Below are 17,058 nucleotides of genomic sequence, written 5' to 3' on the forward strand. Positions count from 1 at the left end.
TTCCGAGGAACTCAGTGAAACTGTTTGCCACATTAATTGCTTTGCAACAATTGAAGGCTTTAAATAAATTTGCTGAATTTCAAGTAACTCAAGCTTTTCAAACATTTTCAGTTTACTCTGTCAATTAATTATCTCAAATACTCTATGCAATATTACCTGGCCGAGAGAAGAAATTTAGAACTACTGGAAGGCTTCAAAGCTCAGAGATGGGAAATGAAGCTTATGAGTGAGAAGACACACAAAGCAATCAGCAGCCTTTCTAAAGGCTTCACTATCCACAAGAGCTTAACCACACTGTTTCATGCTATTTCTGAGAGAAGAGTTTTTTCTTCACATTCAAGATTAAAAGGAACAATTTTCAGGAAGCAATTTCTATTTTTCTGACAGTGTTTCCTACTTCAAGTCAGGGATAAGGTTCATATCTATATATAGCCTTGACAAAGAAAGATAAAGCTGGAAAAGCTGCTTATTCTTGTGCTTGACATATTAAGAACAGGCTACTTCTTTCACTCCACAACTTTGGTGTTATAAATTTAGTTCTTTCTTTTTCTTACAAACACATGACCAGAGTAATCTTAAACTGATGATGTACAGATAGTGCGCAGTGAAGTGGGGAGGAGTCAGAACAAGTTTCTGTGCATGTTCGGGCATGCAGAAGTGGTGGGGGCTTATACCAGTGCTGGGAAAGAGAGCATAACTGTTTAGGGCATCTTAAGCAATAAATCAGTGCCTTGGTCAACCTGACCAAGAGCATTTTCAAACCCATTTGCAGAAGATAATGCCAGCCCCAGGGACAGGAGAGCCAGCCTCATGAATCACTGCCCTTTTAGAGGCACTGCAGCATGGCTTTCACCTTGCTGTGTCCAGAGGGGCCTCTTGACTCTTCCTGGTAGACAGAAACAAAGGCGGACAACAAAGGAAGATGTCTGAACTATGATCAAGGAGATCCAAGAATCAAGTTATAAAGCATAATGACCAAGTTTATTAAGTGAATACAATGAGATATCATCCATCAAGTTGATGAATAAATCACATTAACATATCATACTTTTCAGACTAGTAAAAATTGCTTGTGCCCTACAGACAGGACGCAGAGTTGGAGACAGTATAACAGAAGATATCCTGCATTTCTGAAGTGCTCCCTTGTTATTACACCAATATGACCGTTCACCACACGCCTAACTATTATACAGTGTGCAACATTATAGCAGACAGCAAGTGAACTGATGAGGCCTGTTCCACGAAGGAAGATAAATTGGCCAAGGTGACATATTGGCCAATATCAGCTTTCTGGCAATATATCAGTGTTAGAGAGTAATCTGCCCAATAACTAACAAAAAACTGCAGAACAGAAAGGCCAAAGATAAGTCTGAGGTTATTTGGAAACAGTGTAACCATTAGACAGTTTGTCCCTGGGAAAGCACTGACATGATTTTTTTTTTATAAAATGTCCTGCTCAGTCTAAAAAAAAAAAAAAAACTAATTTAAACAATGCTTATAAAAATGCTTTTGTTATTTTTATGTATTTCATTGCTGAACTCTCAGAAACTGTAAATACATTGACTATAAAACTATTTCCATTCATTATCTGTACTGCTTATTCCTGAATAGGGTTGCGGGGAGCTGGAGCCAATTCCAGCAGACACTGGGTGAGAGGTGGGGTAAACCCGGTACAGGTCATCACTAGGCTAACACATAAACAAACAACCACACACTCACATTCACTGCCAGTCAACGTAAGCTGCATGTCTTTGGACTGGGAGGAAGCCGGAGTACGCGGAAAGAACCCACGCAGGCACAGGGAGAACACGTGAACTCCACAAAGAAATGCTCTGGGTTGGCCCAGGCTCAAACCCAAAACCTTCTTGCTGTGAGGTAACAGCACTAACCACCACACCACTGTGCTGCCCTTATGAGACTATTTGTGCTACTGAATATAATGTACTAAAGTGCAATGTGGTTTTGTTAAGCAATTTTGGATTAGGGGTTGATCCTATCTCACTATTACCATGGTCTGAACAGATTATATACATTACGTTTCAATACGATCATTACATTTACAAAATGCTGACTTATCTATCAATGTCTACTTAAATATCCTAAGGTGTTCAGCGACACGGTTAAACATCTCTGGCTCATTTATTCTGGGTTGAACTATGAGGAAATGTAAAATGCCCTGTCATAAAACCTCCTTTGGGCAGCCAGCTTTTTCCTTCAGGGGTTCAATATGTGGAACTCCTTATCCATATAACTTACAATGGCTCAAAGCTGGGATCATTTTAAATGCAAGCTTCTGAATCTGATCAGGCATGTAGTCATGGATGATCAGCTCTCATGCCTTAGAATTTTGTCTCCTTTTATGGCACATTTATTTTAATGCGTTGTTTGTGTCTTCTATAATGGAATGTGCTTTAAATAGCACTCTATAGCCTATGTACAGTATTTCCTTCTTTAAAAACTCCCTCTAGCAATAAACACTGCAAATTAGCTCAGGCTGTAAATGCTATGATATGTGGTATTAGCCTCTTTAGCAGCTGCTTGTATATCTCCCCCCAAAAAATAAACAAAACCATGCAAAAATTAAAACAAAATAAGTGTGTATTTACACATATGCATGTGGCGCAAAGGACATGGGGCTGTGTTGCCTTTATCCAGTGTCCATAAACATTAAAAAATACAATAAATTCCATTTATTACACATAGAGCCAAATTAGATTCCCTCCCTTTCACCACCCAAACTCTCTGTAACCTCATGCTGCGATATTAAATTACTTCCCAACTACAGTTAGGAATATTTGACATGATTTCAGCTCTGCACTATAGTGTATAACCTTGAAACATATTTATTGTGACTCTGTTTAATGCTGGTAATGTGCAACTACACAGTGGGTTGTTTATATTATCATACCACATATTTATATCTAAACAGGATATAGGAACCGGCTCGTCATGTGCAGACATTCCATTAAAAACAAGTTCAAAAGTCCAAGAGCTTCTTCATTCACTTTCACTTCATTTACTTGCAGAGAGATATGAGAGTGGAACAGTAACACCATCTCTTAGATAGAAACTATTATGAATTTCCACCATTTATACTGGCAGTTTTTCCTACTTTGAAACTGTATGTGGCTAATTTAAGTTGTATCACACTGGACTGGCTTACAGAGGCTTCAGAAAGCATTCAGAATCATTCACTTTTTACACAGTTTATTGTGCTGTTTAATAGATGATTCTGCCATTTTGTCCATCAGTCTACACGTATTAACCTAGAACGACAAAGTGACATTGTTTTCAGAAATGTTTGAAAATTCATTAAAAATAAAAAACTGAAATGTACTTTCTAGAAGCCCCTTTGGCAGCAATCACAGCCTAGGGTCTTCTTAGGTAAGCCTTAAGCAGCTTTGCTCACCTGGACTTGGACAATTTATCCCGTTCTTCCTGGTAGAGCCTCTCAAGCTTCATCAAATTGGATGGTGTCTGTGAACGGCCATCTTTAGGTCTCTCCACAGATGTTCTACAGGGATTAAGCCTGGGCTCTGGCTGAGCCCCCCAAACAATCAAAGACTTGTTCTGAAGCCACTCCAGTGCTGTCGTGGCTGCATGCTTGAGGTCATTGTCGTGCTGAAGGGTGAACTGGTTGCCCTAGTCTCAGGTCACTGCACTCTGAAGCAGGTTTTCTTCAAGGACCTCTCTGCATTTGGCTGTACTCAACATTTCCTCAGTTCCGACTGGTCTCCCTGTCCCTGCTGCAGAAAAACCTGCCCATAGCATGATACTACCATAACCATTCTTCACCATAGGTAGTGATGGTTTTTGCTTAAGGATGCGTCCTGGTGGTTCCAATTTCTCCCATTTCACAAATGGCCCAATGATCCTGGGAACGCTCAAAGCATTGGAAATAATTTTATACCCTTACACCCTGTTCCACAACTTGTCAAAATTTTTGTTGAGGTCTACAGAGAGTTTCTTGCACATCACATCTTGAATTTTGTCCCAACATCCATTATGAATTCTGAGACCTTGTATACACAGCTGTGTCTTTCTGAATCATGTCCACTATGTTCAGTTTGCCACAGGTTGAGCCCAATCAAATTCTAGACATATCTCAAGGATAATTAAAGCAAAGAGAATGCACCTGACCACAATCTGGAGTACCACAGCACAGGATTAGGGTCAAAATTGGAATTTTATCTATCTAAAATTAAGTCTACAACACACTTAAGTGTGCAAAAAGAGAGAGTCTGAAAACCTTCTGAGGCCATAATTAGCAAGCACTGGAGGACAGTTAACATATTTTATTCTGAGAAAGGGATAATAACAATAATAATATTTGTAATAAATAAAATCCTAAAATGTTTGAAATCTATACATTATCAATTAGAAGAAAATAAAACATCTATGTTTGTGCTATCTCACATTTTTGCAATTTATAAGTGTGTCAACAGTACAGACCTCAAAGATATATGATGGTCTGACCTCATGAAACATTGTTCACACATTCCAGCTTTTGACAAGCATAAGCTAAAAGTCAGAGGGTAATTTATTTACAGTAAGAAGCCTCACACTTAAGTTTTGTGCAATTTAAGACTAAGGCTCTGAGAACAGGACTCTTTTAACCATTGCTCAGTGACTGAATTATTGAATTACTTGGTGTTATTAGAGTCACTCGTCTTCACTTGTGTCATATATTCGAGTGTAATCAAATCATGCCATTGTGAAAAACATCTCCAGCAGTAGCTGTAGAGGCTTTTGAGATAGTCTGTGCTCTAAGCAAAGACCAAGACAGAATTTGGACAGCAGAACAAATATTGCAAATGAAGCATCATCTGTTAAAGAAGTGTAGACTAGAGGGAAGAAGTCTTCACACTGGCATTAGCAAAATCCTGTTTATTTCCAAGTGTTTCATCTTTACTGTTCTTACTTACTCAGTAGTTGACCATGAGATCCAGCCTGACATGATGACATGCCATCAATGCTGATGGTCTCTGATGGCATCAAGGATCTGTCAGGAGACTATAGTAGATGCCCAGAGCCAAGGCTCTTCGGAGCCCTCCACGGACAAAGAGCTGTCATTTCTGCTCCTCACTGCCAAAGAGCCCTTCCACAACTCTGTAAAATCCTATCCATTGGCCGGATCAGCGGGGCAGGCAGAGTGCAAACAATGCACATTTCTACCATTCACTGTTGTGCTTTAGCACACCTAGCCAGTGGCAATGAGGGTTCCTGCGTCACAGTCTTCTCTTGCCACAATCAACACATAGTCACTTACTGATTTTTTTGCTTCTGTGTGCGAAAACAGCTTTAGGCTTCTCTTAACACAGCTGCTATAAAGTCAGCCTTCTGAAAGTGTTACCATTCCAACTGTCAGTCATGAGCCATCTTTACCACCTCCATAAGCTATGAAGCAATCCGCTATAACGAAGTGCCCGACAAATTGTGCTGATGCTGATTTCTATCCTTTTCAACATATTAACATGGCTTCTGCACCTGAAAGTGCACACTAAATCTGTGTCCATGTGCTTGTATGACCATATTCTTGGCAAAGAATGGTATGGTGCACCAACAGCCTTCCAGTGAAAGAAAGCAAGCAAGCTAAAACACACAAGATCGTGATTCTTTCTTAATCATAAATAAAGAATAGCTTTACAACTGTCAAAATGTAAATGGTACTCTCCCATCACTTTTTAGGCAACAGTGTTACAAAATAGTAGGGCATGTCTCCATCTCTGAGTTCTGTCTGCTTGCTAGTACCGCTAAAGTACTGTTGATGGCCACTGAGAATCCAGGCCACACTCAGCGTGACAACTGGCTCATTGTTCAATGCAGTCAATGTTTAGTCTACATAATTGGTGAATTTGTCACATTTCTTCAATTTTGAAGCACTGAGAATGTGACATTTAAGTCCACTCTGATAAGATGGCTGACTGTTTGACCTTCATGTATTGTTCTGCATCAATTCTGGTACAGACGGTTTTGTGTTTGTATGTTTCTAATTAGATGTGAACCTGAAAAGAATAGGTGGCAATGACAAGCAAAATGAATGACACCAGCCGGCGGGCCATTGCTCCATTTGTCCCCATCCTGAGATTGAAATGAAACAGTATGACATCTGTGCACTTCTGCTGACTGGGCAAATGCACAGCAAAGGCACTGAGGTCTTACATGCCTGTCAAATGTTCGTGCCAATTCCCTGGTACATATACCAGTACACCGGATGTGATAAAACTGTCCACTGGGCCATAACCCAGGATGAGAATCCATTCAGAATCCATGTTAGAATCTCAAACATAAGATTTAATAGCCCACAAGTAGAAACTGTAGAGGATATGATGCTATTTGGGCTGTAATGATTCATACAATTCACAGATGGATATGATGTGTTACAGTGGCATCACAATTTCATATATTTTCAGCACTCCAAAAAGGACTGCCTGCCTGCAACAACATGTGATTTCAAATCAGGAAACTTCACTTCACCTTAAAACACACCACTGTATTGTTTAACAGATACTTAGTAAATTGCATGGGTCCACTGTTAAGGAGTAGTGAACTATGTGCAATTAATCTAGTAATTTCAATGTATTTTACAGTAATTTCAAATATATTCATATTTGCAAAGTATTTCAAGTAGCTAAAATGGGTTTTGCCACTTTTGAGTAGTTAAGTACAGAAACTACAAATCATTTTAGGCCATGGAAGGAAAGGAATGATTTTTTTATTTTACCTTGCTACAGCGTTGACAGGGACATTTTCAGTGCTAGACAGAACCGCCTGTTGGATAAGAATTTTGAGAGACAGCTCAAGTGTTGTGTAAACAAGAGGCTCTGCTCTGCCAAGTAAAAAGATAGGCCCATTTAGACCAGCGTTCAAGCTGTTCATACTGATTAAAAAGACTGAAGACTGTTCTAGTTGTTAAAATTGCACGAGTCAGATGTTTCAAAACTGACAAGACAACAGACCCATTTTTAAGACCAGCGCTCAAATCAAATTGTCTAAAAACGTGCCAGTTAAATATTTTTTACTTAACTGTTTCAGTTGCAGTCAGATAATTAAAAAATAAATTCTAGATTTGTGAAGTTTAACATTTCTTGCAATTTAGTCCAGCCCACATTTGATTGCTTTATTTAGCAATTTAGGTCTCAGGTAATAAACACATTTTTGTATTAGTACTTTTACAAAGTAGCTTTATTTCACCAAACTAAAAGTATTTTCCCCCAACACTGCAAGGTTCATAGTTTGATTCATCACATGTATCACACTGCAACAAGTAATACTACAATGCATTTATTTAGCTAGATGCAACATATGCACTGCATCAGGTGCCTGTGTGTGACAGTTTAGCTGTATGTGTCCCTGTAAATTTAGCAAATAAATAAATACTCCAAGAACATATGCTATCATCAGTCTACACAGATTGATTTTTTTAATCATGAAAACAGCGAGGTCTGCAGGTACTGGCCACGAACTGTACAGTATTATCGAGATTAAAAAAAAAAAACAGTTTTCCCACAGTACCAGCAGGTATGTATGTCATGAGTAAACACATGCAAACCTCTAATTACTATGTCTGGACAAAAACAATAATTTATTTCCACATGGCTGAGCTAGCAATGTGGTTGACATTACGGCCAGTTTGCTAAACACATGGTTACTGATATTTAAGTGCCTGTAATCCATGACAATAATGGCATAAAAAGTTTTAATAGCTGCAGTTACCGTTCTATACAACACACAGTGCTTCCCATAATTACTCTTTAATGTGTGTTGAGAGAGCTAAAATAAAGAACTACATATGCAGGTATCCTAATAAGGAAAACAAGGATAAATGATAAATGATTACAACACCTGAAAACAATACGCTTTTATGTGTTTGGTGGTTAAAGTTTTAATTAGACGGCCTGTGTGGTGAGAATGCAAAGCCATCTGGGACCATGTGATTTTATAGGGACGGCAGATGAATATCAACAGTTTCTACGTCTCACTACAGACTTTGTTATGCATACCAATGGGCGACTAACTGCACACTGCGAGTATGATATTCCACAGTTTTCTGAAAGTTCCATTTCTCACACCAGAAAATCTGTCAACAACAAAAAGAGCAGTGGTATTTTTGAGCTGTTGGCAAGGAATAAGCTGAGGACTTGTAATGTTGACCTACTTTGTATCTTTCATTTTAAAGTCTTTAATTTGCATGAAAAATCTAAATCAATTATGTCAATATGAATGGGGGAAGGCTTTTCCTGTGCAGCTAATGTTGAGTTTTAATCATCAATAGTGGGATTAACTTAGTGGTGATGTCCTAAAGTTTCAGCCATCAAATTCCGACATCTGTCACATTTTCTTCTCAAGAAGTCTGCTGTAACCCTTTGACTTTCTAATGAGCTGTGTGTTTTTAAGGTGTATGTAGTAACAATATAATTAAGACTGTTCGCTTCATTTCAGGGTTCGACATTAACGATGGCACGCGGCCACAAAGTTACTGTGTAAACACTACCATATGTCCCCAGCAGGTGGCCACCAAGCTTTATCAGACCTCTACTGAGATCTCAAACTCCCTGGACTTCGCCACTGTAACATTAACATCACAGAAACATCCCGTTTCATTCATTCCTAGTTAGTTCAACATTCTAAAAAAAAAACAGCGAACAGTTTGGTCACTTGTCACCTGGGGTTAAATTGTGCCAGAACAAGATCCAGATCCAGATCCGGCACCTCTCAACCTGTGAACCGCACCTATTTTGATGGACCCAGTGACTCATTTACATATGAAAGAAATGGAAAATATGAATAATATATAAAAATCCCAAGGTCTAATACTTTTGGTACAACTAGCCTTGCAGCTGCACATTGTGTTAGCCACCGACTGAATACGCCAACTTGCCAAAGTGTGTCATGTCACAGCAGGGCAAAGCTAGTCAGAAACAGGAAGCTAAACAAGCCAAGCTGGACCCAGTTATAAAGCCTACAACTGTTAATGAAAAGGTTAGTACAAGCCAGTCTGGCCATGGATTTCAAAATGACATAGGACTGAAGCAAAGCACAGAATGTCATGAAAGGTGACTCCTGTCCACTGAATGCGCTATGGGCCGTTTTAAATAAGAACATGTTTATTTAATGTTACTGAATTCTATAGTATCTGGTCTGCTTTTAATTTGTTGTTGTAATAATATAACGTTAATGTGCTGTGGAGTAATAAGGTTCCAAATACAATGTCATGTATGCTACTGACTGAACAAATTAGAGGCCATAGCCTCGTAGTCCTAATGTATTTAGCATCAATTTCGCTCAGCATTTATAATTCGTACTTGCGAATGCATGTCTTCTTGTGTGATTTATTTCTCACTACAAACACACAACAAATAATGTTTTGCCTCTAAGCTGCTCCCTTAATGTGGAAACTACGCAAATGCACTGTCATTTAGGACATTTTTTCATCCCCAGGACCTCCTCTCCCCACATTGACATGCCAGGTCTGTCACCAGGTGATATTCAGGGACCTCATAATTTACAAATTAAGCAATGCTTGTCATCCACTAGCTGCCATTATGGTGGAGCTGCTAAAGTATGGATTTACTAAGCCTAATCAAACTTCTAACATGAACACTAGAGAAGAACCAGAAGAACCAGAAACACAAACAGACCATGAAAAAACAGCAATGAAAATTTCAGAGTGAATAGAAGCGGGCATTTAAATGGCCAAAATATAAGACATGTAATGATGTAAGGTGCTGCAGTGTACACAGGACAATGTTAGGAGGGAGGCAAAGAGTGTGTTGGGGGGGGGGTGTGAGACAGTGGATATGTGGTGTACCATATGTTTTCAAAGAGCTTGTTTTCAATTTAAATAATTAAAAATCAAAATTAAAACTGAACATAGTGATGTGTAAATCATCTGTGTCCTGTTTTACATTGTAAACAATACAGGTGCACATTATTTAAAGTGATACCTCATCAATTTTATTCTTTGTTCAAAATAAACACTCACTTCAAATCTGATGCCTGCAACACATTCCAAAAAAAGTTGGTACACTAAAGCTTTTAACGAGGTTTAATGTTGCTGTTCCTTTTCTCAACACTGAAAAGACATTTAGTGACTGAGGACGCCAAGTGATTAAGTGTGTCAGGTGTAATTTTGTCCCATTCTTCTTGCAAACAAGTCTTAAGGTGCGCAACAGTCCTGGGTCTTCGTTGACACAATGTGTGTCTTTTGGAAGGGTAGGGTGAAGTGGTAGAGCTACACAGTCCTTCAAACAGAGGGTTTTCAGAGGGAGACTCAAAACTGAGTGGAATGACACTAACTACAACAAATGCTAACTGTCGATGCTACATACCTCATATAAATCCACCTACATTCCCTGGTGTCAAAAATATATTCCCATCCTTCCATTTTGTTATTTGCTGTTTAAAATCGCAAACCAATGCTTCAAGACCATGCAAGCGAAATCACCACAGACAGAAGACGGCATAGGGTGGATCAGAATTTCTGACAACAACACGTTACATTTGTTTAACCATCGTCATTAACTATCGATGAGGTATAGAGGTCTCGAAGTGTTGTCCCATTTCAACCACTACTCCTTGTGACTCCATTTTGAAGGTTAACTTAAAAACAAGGGGTGGGGGTAAAAAAATAGTAAATTTCGGCATTTAACATTTTAGTGATATTGACTAGGGGTATACCCAGGGGTGTACCCAGATTTGCCGAATACAAAATGTTTTAAAATGTTAATGCAAAACAATTCAAAACCATCCCAAAGTTTTGACACACCAAATTGTATGAGCTAGTTTTCACAGAATCTAGACTACATTTCTAATGGCTAGAGACCCAGAAAAGCTCTCTTAGGCTAAATAATAAAATGCAGATGGACCCAATACATCTAAGAGGTCTTCCTACTTAAATGAAAACCAGACAGAACCGATTAACCTAACACTTGACCTTTCAATGTCATCCATTTTCACTACTTCACTCAGCAGCATTAACATAACTTTGAAGTAAAAACAAAATAATCCTACAAGGAACAGATAAAATTAGGCCCCACATGGTCATGTAGGCCATTTTTAGGCCCTGTGTCTGTTTCCACTTTCCCTATTGCAGGGGTGCCCTGTAAAGCATCAGTGTAAATGGTTTATAATGCCACAAGTAGACTCTAAAATGGGAGACCTGGTTTCAATCAGCAGTCAAATTGCTCCTACATTACCCTCGCAGATGGCGTAGTAAATCACTTTGCTTCTGAGTTGCTGATGTTAAGGAGCAAGCATTTTTTAAAAATCCACCAAGTGTGCTCCTAAGTGCACCCCATCTCTATGTGGGGATGGGATGCTAAACAGGACAACAGCAGACGTTTGAGGCGTCCTTATAGACACAAAAGTTAAATATCCTGTCTAAACAGAAAATCAGCACATTTCATATATACCGCTGCATCTTGAAACCTACAGTGACTGACCTAATCTGCAGCCTTGGATGTAAACTCTAGCTTTGCCAAACAAACCCATTGCAACCAGTTTGAACCAGTTTGCCTGGTTAAAAAAAGGGTCCTGGTTTGTCTGTGCCAACACCCTGACAGTGGGCCAGTGAGGCATCTAGGAGCAGTTATACTCCCCCTTAAACCCCAAAGAAAACGCTGATCCCACCCACCACAGACCAACAAACTACAGGCACAACCTCTCATTAGAACACCAGGGCCCTGAAATTACCAAGATTTTACCCATATGGAAAACATGAGAAAGCATCAGCTGGGAGAAGGTTGTTCCGAGTGTTTTTTCAGCATGTCACCACAGAAGGGCTGGAGCTCTTTAACCGTGCCATTCAGCCCAGCCCCTGCCAAGGCACACTGGCATATAAGGAAGCTGAGGCAGATGCTCTGGCTACTTGCCCCAGACCAGGCCTGCAAGGAAATACCCTCCACAACTACATACAAACGCTCACACGGGCAGGGCATGTAGCCAGGTCAACAAACACAAGAGATACAGCATATAGAGTCTTAGTAAATCCATTTTAAAGCAGAATTAGTGATTCAAATGCAAAGTGGAGCACTGGTTACTGGTGTCACTTAGCTGACAGGTCTTAAAGATATAGCACCAGACAACAACTAAGATTATGTTTTCTGGTGGCTTTTCTTATGTTTATTTACATCAGTATTGGCTGTAAAAATTGTCATTAAAGAGGTCTAGGCTGTATTTGGAATGTTAATCAGAAGAGAAATAAGCAAACTGTTGACTCTCCTCTAAGTCATCATTTATATGGTGAAAAAAAAAATCAGGCCTTACTGTAAATTTCACTTGGATTTCTGTTTTTGCCATAAGTCAAAGCACAGCACAAACATTACAGTTAAAGTGGTTGCAGAGTCAGTTATGATAGCTGATGACTTGCCCCCTTAGGATCAATAAAGTTGTCTGAGTCTGATGTTTGCTAATTGTCTCTATACAGCCTAGCTGTGGCCAGTATGTTTGCTTAGCAGATGACATCACCAGCTACAGTAAAGGCCTAGAGTATTTTCTCTCACAAGAAAATAACGCCAGCAGAAACACCAAATGAACTGCTGATTCTTTTGGCAAGAAACAAGGATGAAGCATGAAAGCAATGTAGTGATTCGTAGTGATGTGAACATAAAACAGGCCTGACAGCTTGTGGGAATGCGTCACTACTCAGCAATTAAACACTAGTGACAAAACCATGATGAAAAATATTCATGTAGTTCACAGAACATGTCAAAAAGTCGTGGTATACTGCTTTCACATTCGGCAAAGACAGATAATCAACAAGAAGATTAGCCAGAATAAACTCAGTGAGGAAGCTTTCCTACAACGTCTAGCCAATAAGATTGAAGAAAACCTTGATGCTTCAGCAGCTTGGTACCTAACAGAGCTGTCGACACAGGTTTTAGTGATAAAATGTCCATCCAACAGATAACCTCAGGTAACAGTGAATCCTAGATTCAAAATAGCACCTGCTTTGTAAAAAAAAAAAACAGATGGATACTGAAGCAATCAGTCTCTGCTAATTGGCATGTATTCTCCATGATGTTTTACAGTGGGCTGCTCATCTGAGGCCTCATGCAGTAGTACTGTGTGGGCTATAGCCTGCAGGGGAGTTTAATATAAAATTACCTTAAATCTAGAATATAAATACACCATGTCACTTTTCTTTTTAACTGGCAGGAGCTGAAGGTTAGGAACCCAAATATACAGCAGGGCCTAGGATTCAGTTGCAGAAAGCCTATGATGCAATTCCAAGAAATGAACCCACCCTAAAATCATCCAGTTACAGTTTGGCTCATGGTTAGGTCTCTTCATTGTGTTTATGACAGCTATAATTGGATTCATGTATTGATAAAGGACAGCCATAAGGCTACTTCCCCCTGAAAAATTGCTTCCTATTTTTTCTTTAAATAAGCCCAACAGGACTGCAGGGTTGATGCAATGCTGAGAATCTTTCTGGATATCCACCCAGTGAAAAACACTCCCCCATTTCAGATCTGTTTGAGACCTGAAGAGGGCTCTAGGCTACGATATGAAGTGGCACATCTCTAAAAGCTGTCATAAAAATGGCTTTACACTTGAATTATCCAACAGATGATTGTTGAAATCTGTGCTTTTGCTCCAGCTGCAAGTAGTGAACACATCACATCCAACCTGTCTCTAAAGCCTGTGCTGCAGCAGTAGTAATTTTTAAGGACAGATGAATGACACACACACACACACACACATGACAGGAGCATCTGCAACTGATGGACATAATGTCTCGGTCAATGATAAATAAAGAGTAGGCGCAGTCAGGCTCAGGCATGCTCACGAACTGTTTTGGAGAGAGCTGTGTCACCAACGGCAAACCCTTTAATGTAAGGTCAAAATGGGACCACATCATTACACTGCAATTAGACAAGAATAGGTGACGACAGGCTCACGCCCCATGGACCACCACTGCTCCTATTTATTATTTCATGGCTGATTCTCGACAGATTTTCTGCTTGAATGAAGCTTTCCTCCCTGCAAACACTAGAGCTGTGGCAATTTGCTTGCTGAAAAGTGCCTGCGCTCAGTTTATTGCCAACTCAGGTTTTGTATAGCCTGTTGAGAATCACTTGTTAAATGACTATAAGTAGCAAGGACCAATATTCCGTTTCTTCTTCACCCTGTCACCTTAATATCTGTGGCCACTTTTTAAACAGCAAAACCGAATATTTCCGTAAAGATCCTTTCAAGCAGCTTGTTGATTGTTTTCTCTAATTTGGCAGCAAAATAAAAGTTGTTGTTGGCCAAAACATTCAGAGTTCGCATAAATAAAAACAGCAACAAACTGCGTGCGTGGCGGAGCTGACTCCCGCAGACGGAGCTGACTTAGAATATTTAACCGTGGACGCTGCACCTTCACAAGCATTTCCCAAGTACTTTCAGTTCATGAAGCGGGTTGAACAAACAAATAAATGAACGCTGTTATCGCAGTTTCAGACAGTCCGCTAAGGGCAACGCTAAAAGCTGCGTCTCAAGTTCAGCGGGGGACATTCAAAAATAGATAATGGTGCACTTACTGAATCTCCTCTTTGTCACCGCCGTTGGCATTTCTCTCCCTCTGTGAACCGCTGACGTTAGTCCCGTCTTCAGGCTGTCGCGAGCACAAAAATCCACTTCATGTAATTACCAGCCACAAAACACAAGAGTTAGAACCAACCCGGAAAGTAAAGGAAAAGGGGGCAAAGATAGGAATCCAGTGCCAGAGGAGCACGCGGCTCTATCCGGGCTGCAGACCGGGGTCGTGGATACTGGATCTATTCGTGGCAGCGCGCGAGTCTCGCTGCTAACGGGTTAACGTCAGCTCAAGTGTTCACTGTCGCTCCCTGCACGCCACAAGACGACAAGAAACGTTATGTCTTCTCTTGCAAGTTAATTTCTCTCTTGCAAGTTGATTAGTAAGTCTCCATAGAAGGAGCTGTGGAAGGCAGGGGGTAGTTACGTCTCTCCAGTCACAGTCACGATTCTTTCCCTGCCTCGGTAGAGAAAACGCATACAGGTCGGTCAGCAGGATTTTCGGATTCACTCGGCTACACTCGCTGCTGTGTCCATTCATTCCTGCCCCTCAAGCCCCGCAGTCCCTGAAAACACACAGGGGGATCTCAAAGCTGTCCTTTTAATGTCACTGTTTACACATGCACCTGCGACAAAGAGAAAACCCATACTTGTAGCAATTTGGTACAAGGAAACTCTGCCTAAGGTTAATTGGGAAATAGAGGAGATATGACACGAAGTAGGAGAGACAACCCAGGGAATACAGACTTAGTAATACATTCTCTCGGCAATGGAGCCATTCCTTATTTTTCTGGGGAGCCCCTCCAACTAATCCAGGTGGTCCCCAGGCCCCACTCTTCCACTCTGCTTCTGCAATAAGCAAAGTAATGATTCATCACTGACAATAAAAAATGTATAAATACTGCCCTATTATCCCCACTTCTCATCCTCATCCTTGCTCTGGCCATGTGAAGACTCAGGACTGGACTGTAATCTACAATTTATACATGCAGGCCAACTTTCTGGCAGCTTCGGTGGGTTACATGAAATATTCCTCTGTGTCCAGTGACACATGGACATTATCTGCTCTCTCCTGCTCGCCATCCTTGTGCTCTCTCTCCCTCTCTATCTGTACTGTGAATGCAAGTGAAAGAAATAATTATCTGTAAACGAGTGGTGCTGCCTACCATGATGTTCAGGAACGGCTTACTAACCATTTCTGATCTGAATGGCAATTACATCGAGAAACAGTAGTACTGAATGCTTCTATCATCTGACTAGTCCTCATTTTCTCAGTGCTATCAGCTTACTTTTCTTGTTTTCTGAGGCTGCCCACAATAACTGGCAAATGTCACTGTCACCCTTCCTCTTGCTCATCACTGTGAATGAAAGCTGACTGTAATAAAACAGCTTGCACATCATTCAAACAAACACTCATAATGCTATTTATTCTAAGGAAGTACAGCTATACAGTATACTATACAACAAATGAATACTAAATGAAAGCTACTACTGTCTGCATAAATTACACGTGCAGCGCAACACATATGGCTGACACGTTACTCAGATATGACGTGGGGCTTCCGACCAATGTAATGTAATAAAAGCGTTGACGTTAGTTGCATCCATAAGCACATTTGTTGGTCTCTGGGTGAATATGTGGCTAATTGACTTTCCAGGTAACTTAGCTAACTCTAATTATGTTTGTTTGGCTAGCACTCAAAAATAGCCCTGGTTTCTAGTATTTTATTTTTATATATTGCATTAGCAAGTGATAAAATAGAGAGACAGTAGTTTTAAATACCATCTCTCCATCACTACGTCTCATATCAAACAGTGAGTGTTTTATATGAACTGTACCTACCCACATCAGTCATGGCAAAGATTTTAAAATACTAAATTCCTGTCAATCCTCTCTGGTCGAGCAACCAGCTTCTGCTGGGGCATGGCAACATCACTTGGACACACTGCAGCACACCATCATACTAGAACCAACAGTAATAATAATTAATGGCATTTTGTTAAGTTTATTTATGATTAGGATTACATTTGCTAATGATTGATTTGGAGGGTGGTGCGTGGTTGCCTGCTGTAGCAAATTTGACTTTTATGGTTAATGTATTGGGGGGGATTTAAGCATATTTTAATATTTGGGGGATGTCCCCCCCCCAAATTATATTATAATGACATTCTTAAATTGTTCACATTTACAGTAAACATTAAGAAAGATGTTTTGCAAAGGCCCTATGCTATACCATCTTTGCCAGATTTCTGAGGATGTATCAAAAACATTTAATCTAGATGTGGCATTACTGATTTTATTATAACCCAATGGCATCCAAGGACAGATTTTGGGAACTGCAGCATTCACAAGTAAAGCAATGTAATAGTGACAGAGAGATGACTCTGCTTACTGTGCAGCTCGGCTGTTAGTGCATGAGCACTCAAGCGACTCGGCTGAGCGGCCAGGGCACGGACGCTGCGACCCCCAGTAATGAGGACCTGAATTTCTTTAAGATTCTGACAACTCATCTACCCTGCCTTCTAACCTTACCA

At 40.1% G+C, this 17,058-nt stretch overlaps 1 protein-coding gene across 20 annotated transcripts in view; it reads right to left on the reverse strand.

Moving 5' to 3' along the window:
* Positions 1-15,157, reverse strand: part of ptprfb (protein tyrosine phosphatase receptor type Fb) — a 156,988-nt gene extending 141,831 nt beyond the window's left edge. For 4 of the 20 annotated variants that reach the window (XM_020591237.1, XM_020591238.1, XM_020591235.1 and 1 more), the window contains exon 1: positions 14,529-15,155. The gene's annotated coding sequence lies outside the window, so the exon portion shown is untranslated. Of the gene's footprint in view, positions 1-14,528 lie in introns of all 20 variants that reach the window. The other 16 variants (XM_020591244.1, XM_020591251.1, XM_020591248.1 and 13 more) reach the window with 8 other exon arrangements.
* Between the last annotated feature and the right edge of the window lie 1,901 nt (positions 15,158-17,058).

Source organism: Monopterus albus, unplaced genomic scaffold, assembly GCF_001952655.1.
Source record: "Monopterus albus unplaced genomic scaffold, M_albus_1.0 scaffold14.1, whole genome shotgun sequence".
In the NCBI taxonomy this organism is placed as follows: Eukaryota; Metazoa; Chordata; class Actinopteri; order Synbranchiformes; family Synbranchidae; genus Monopterus; species Monopterus albus.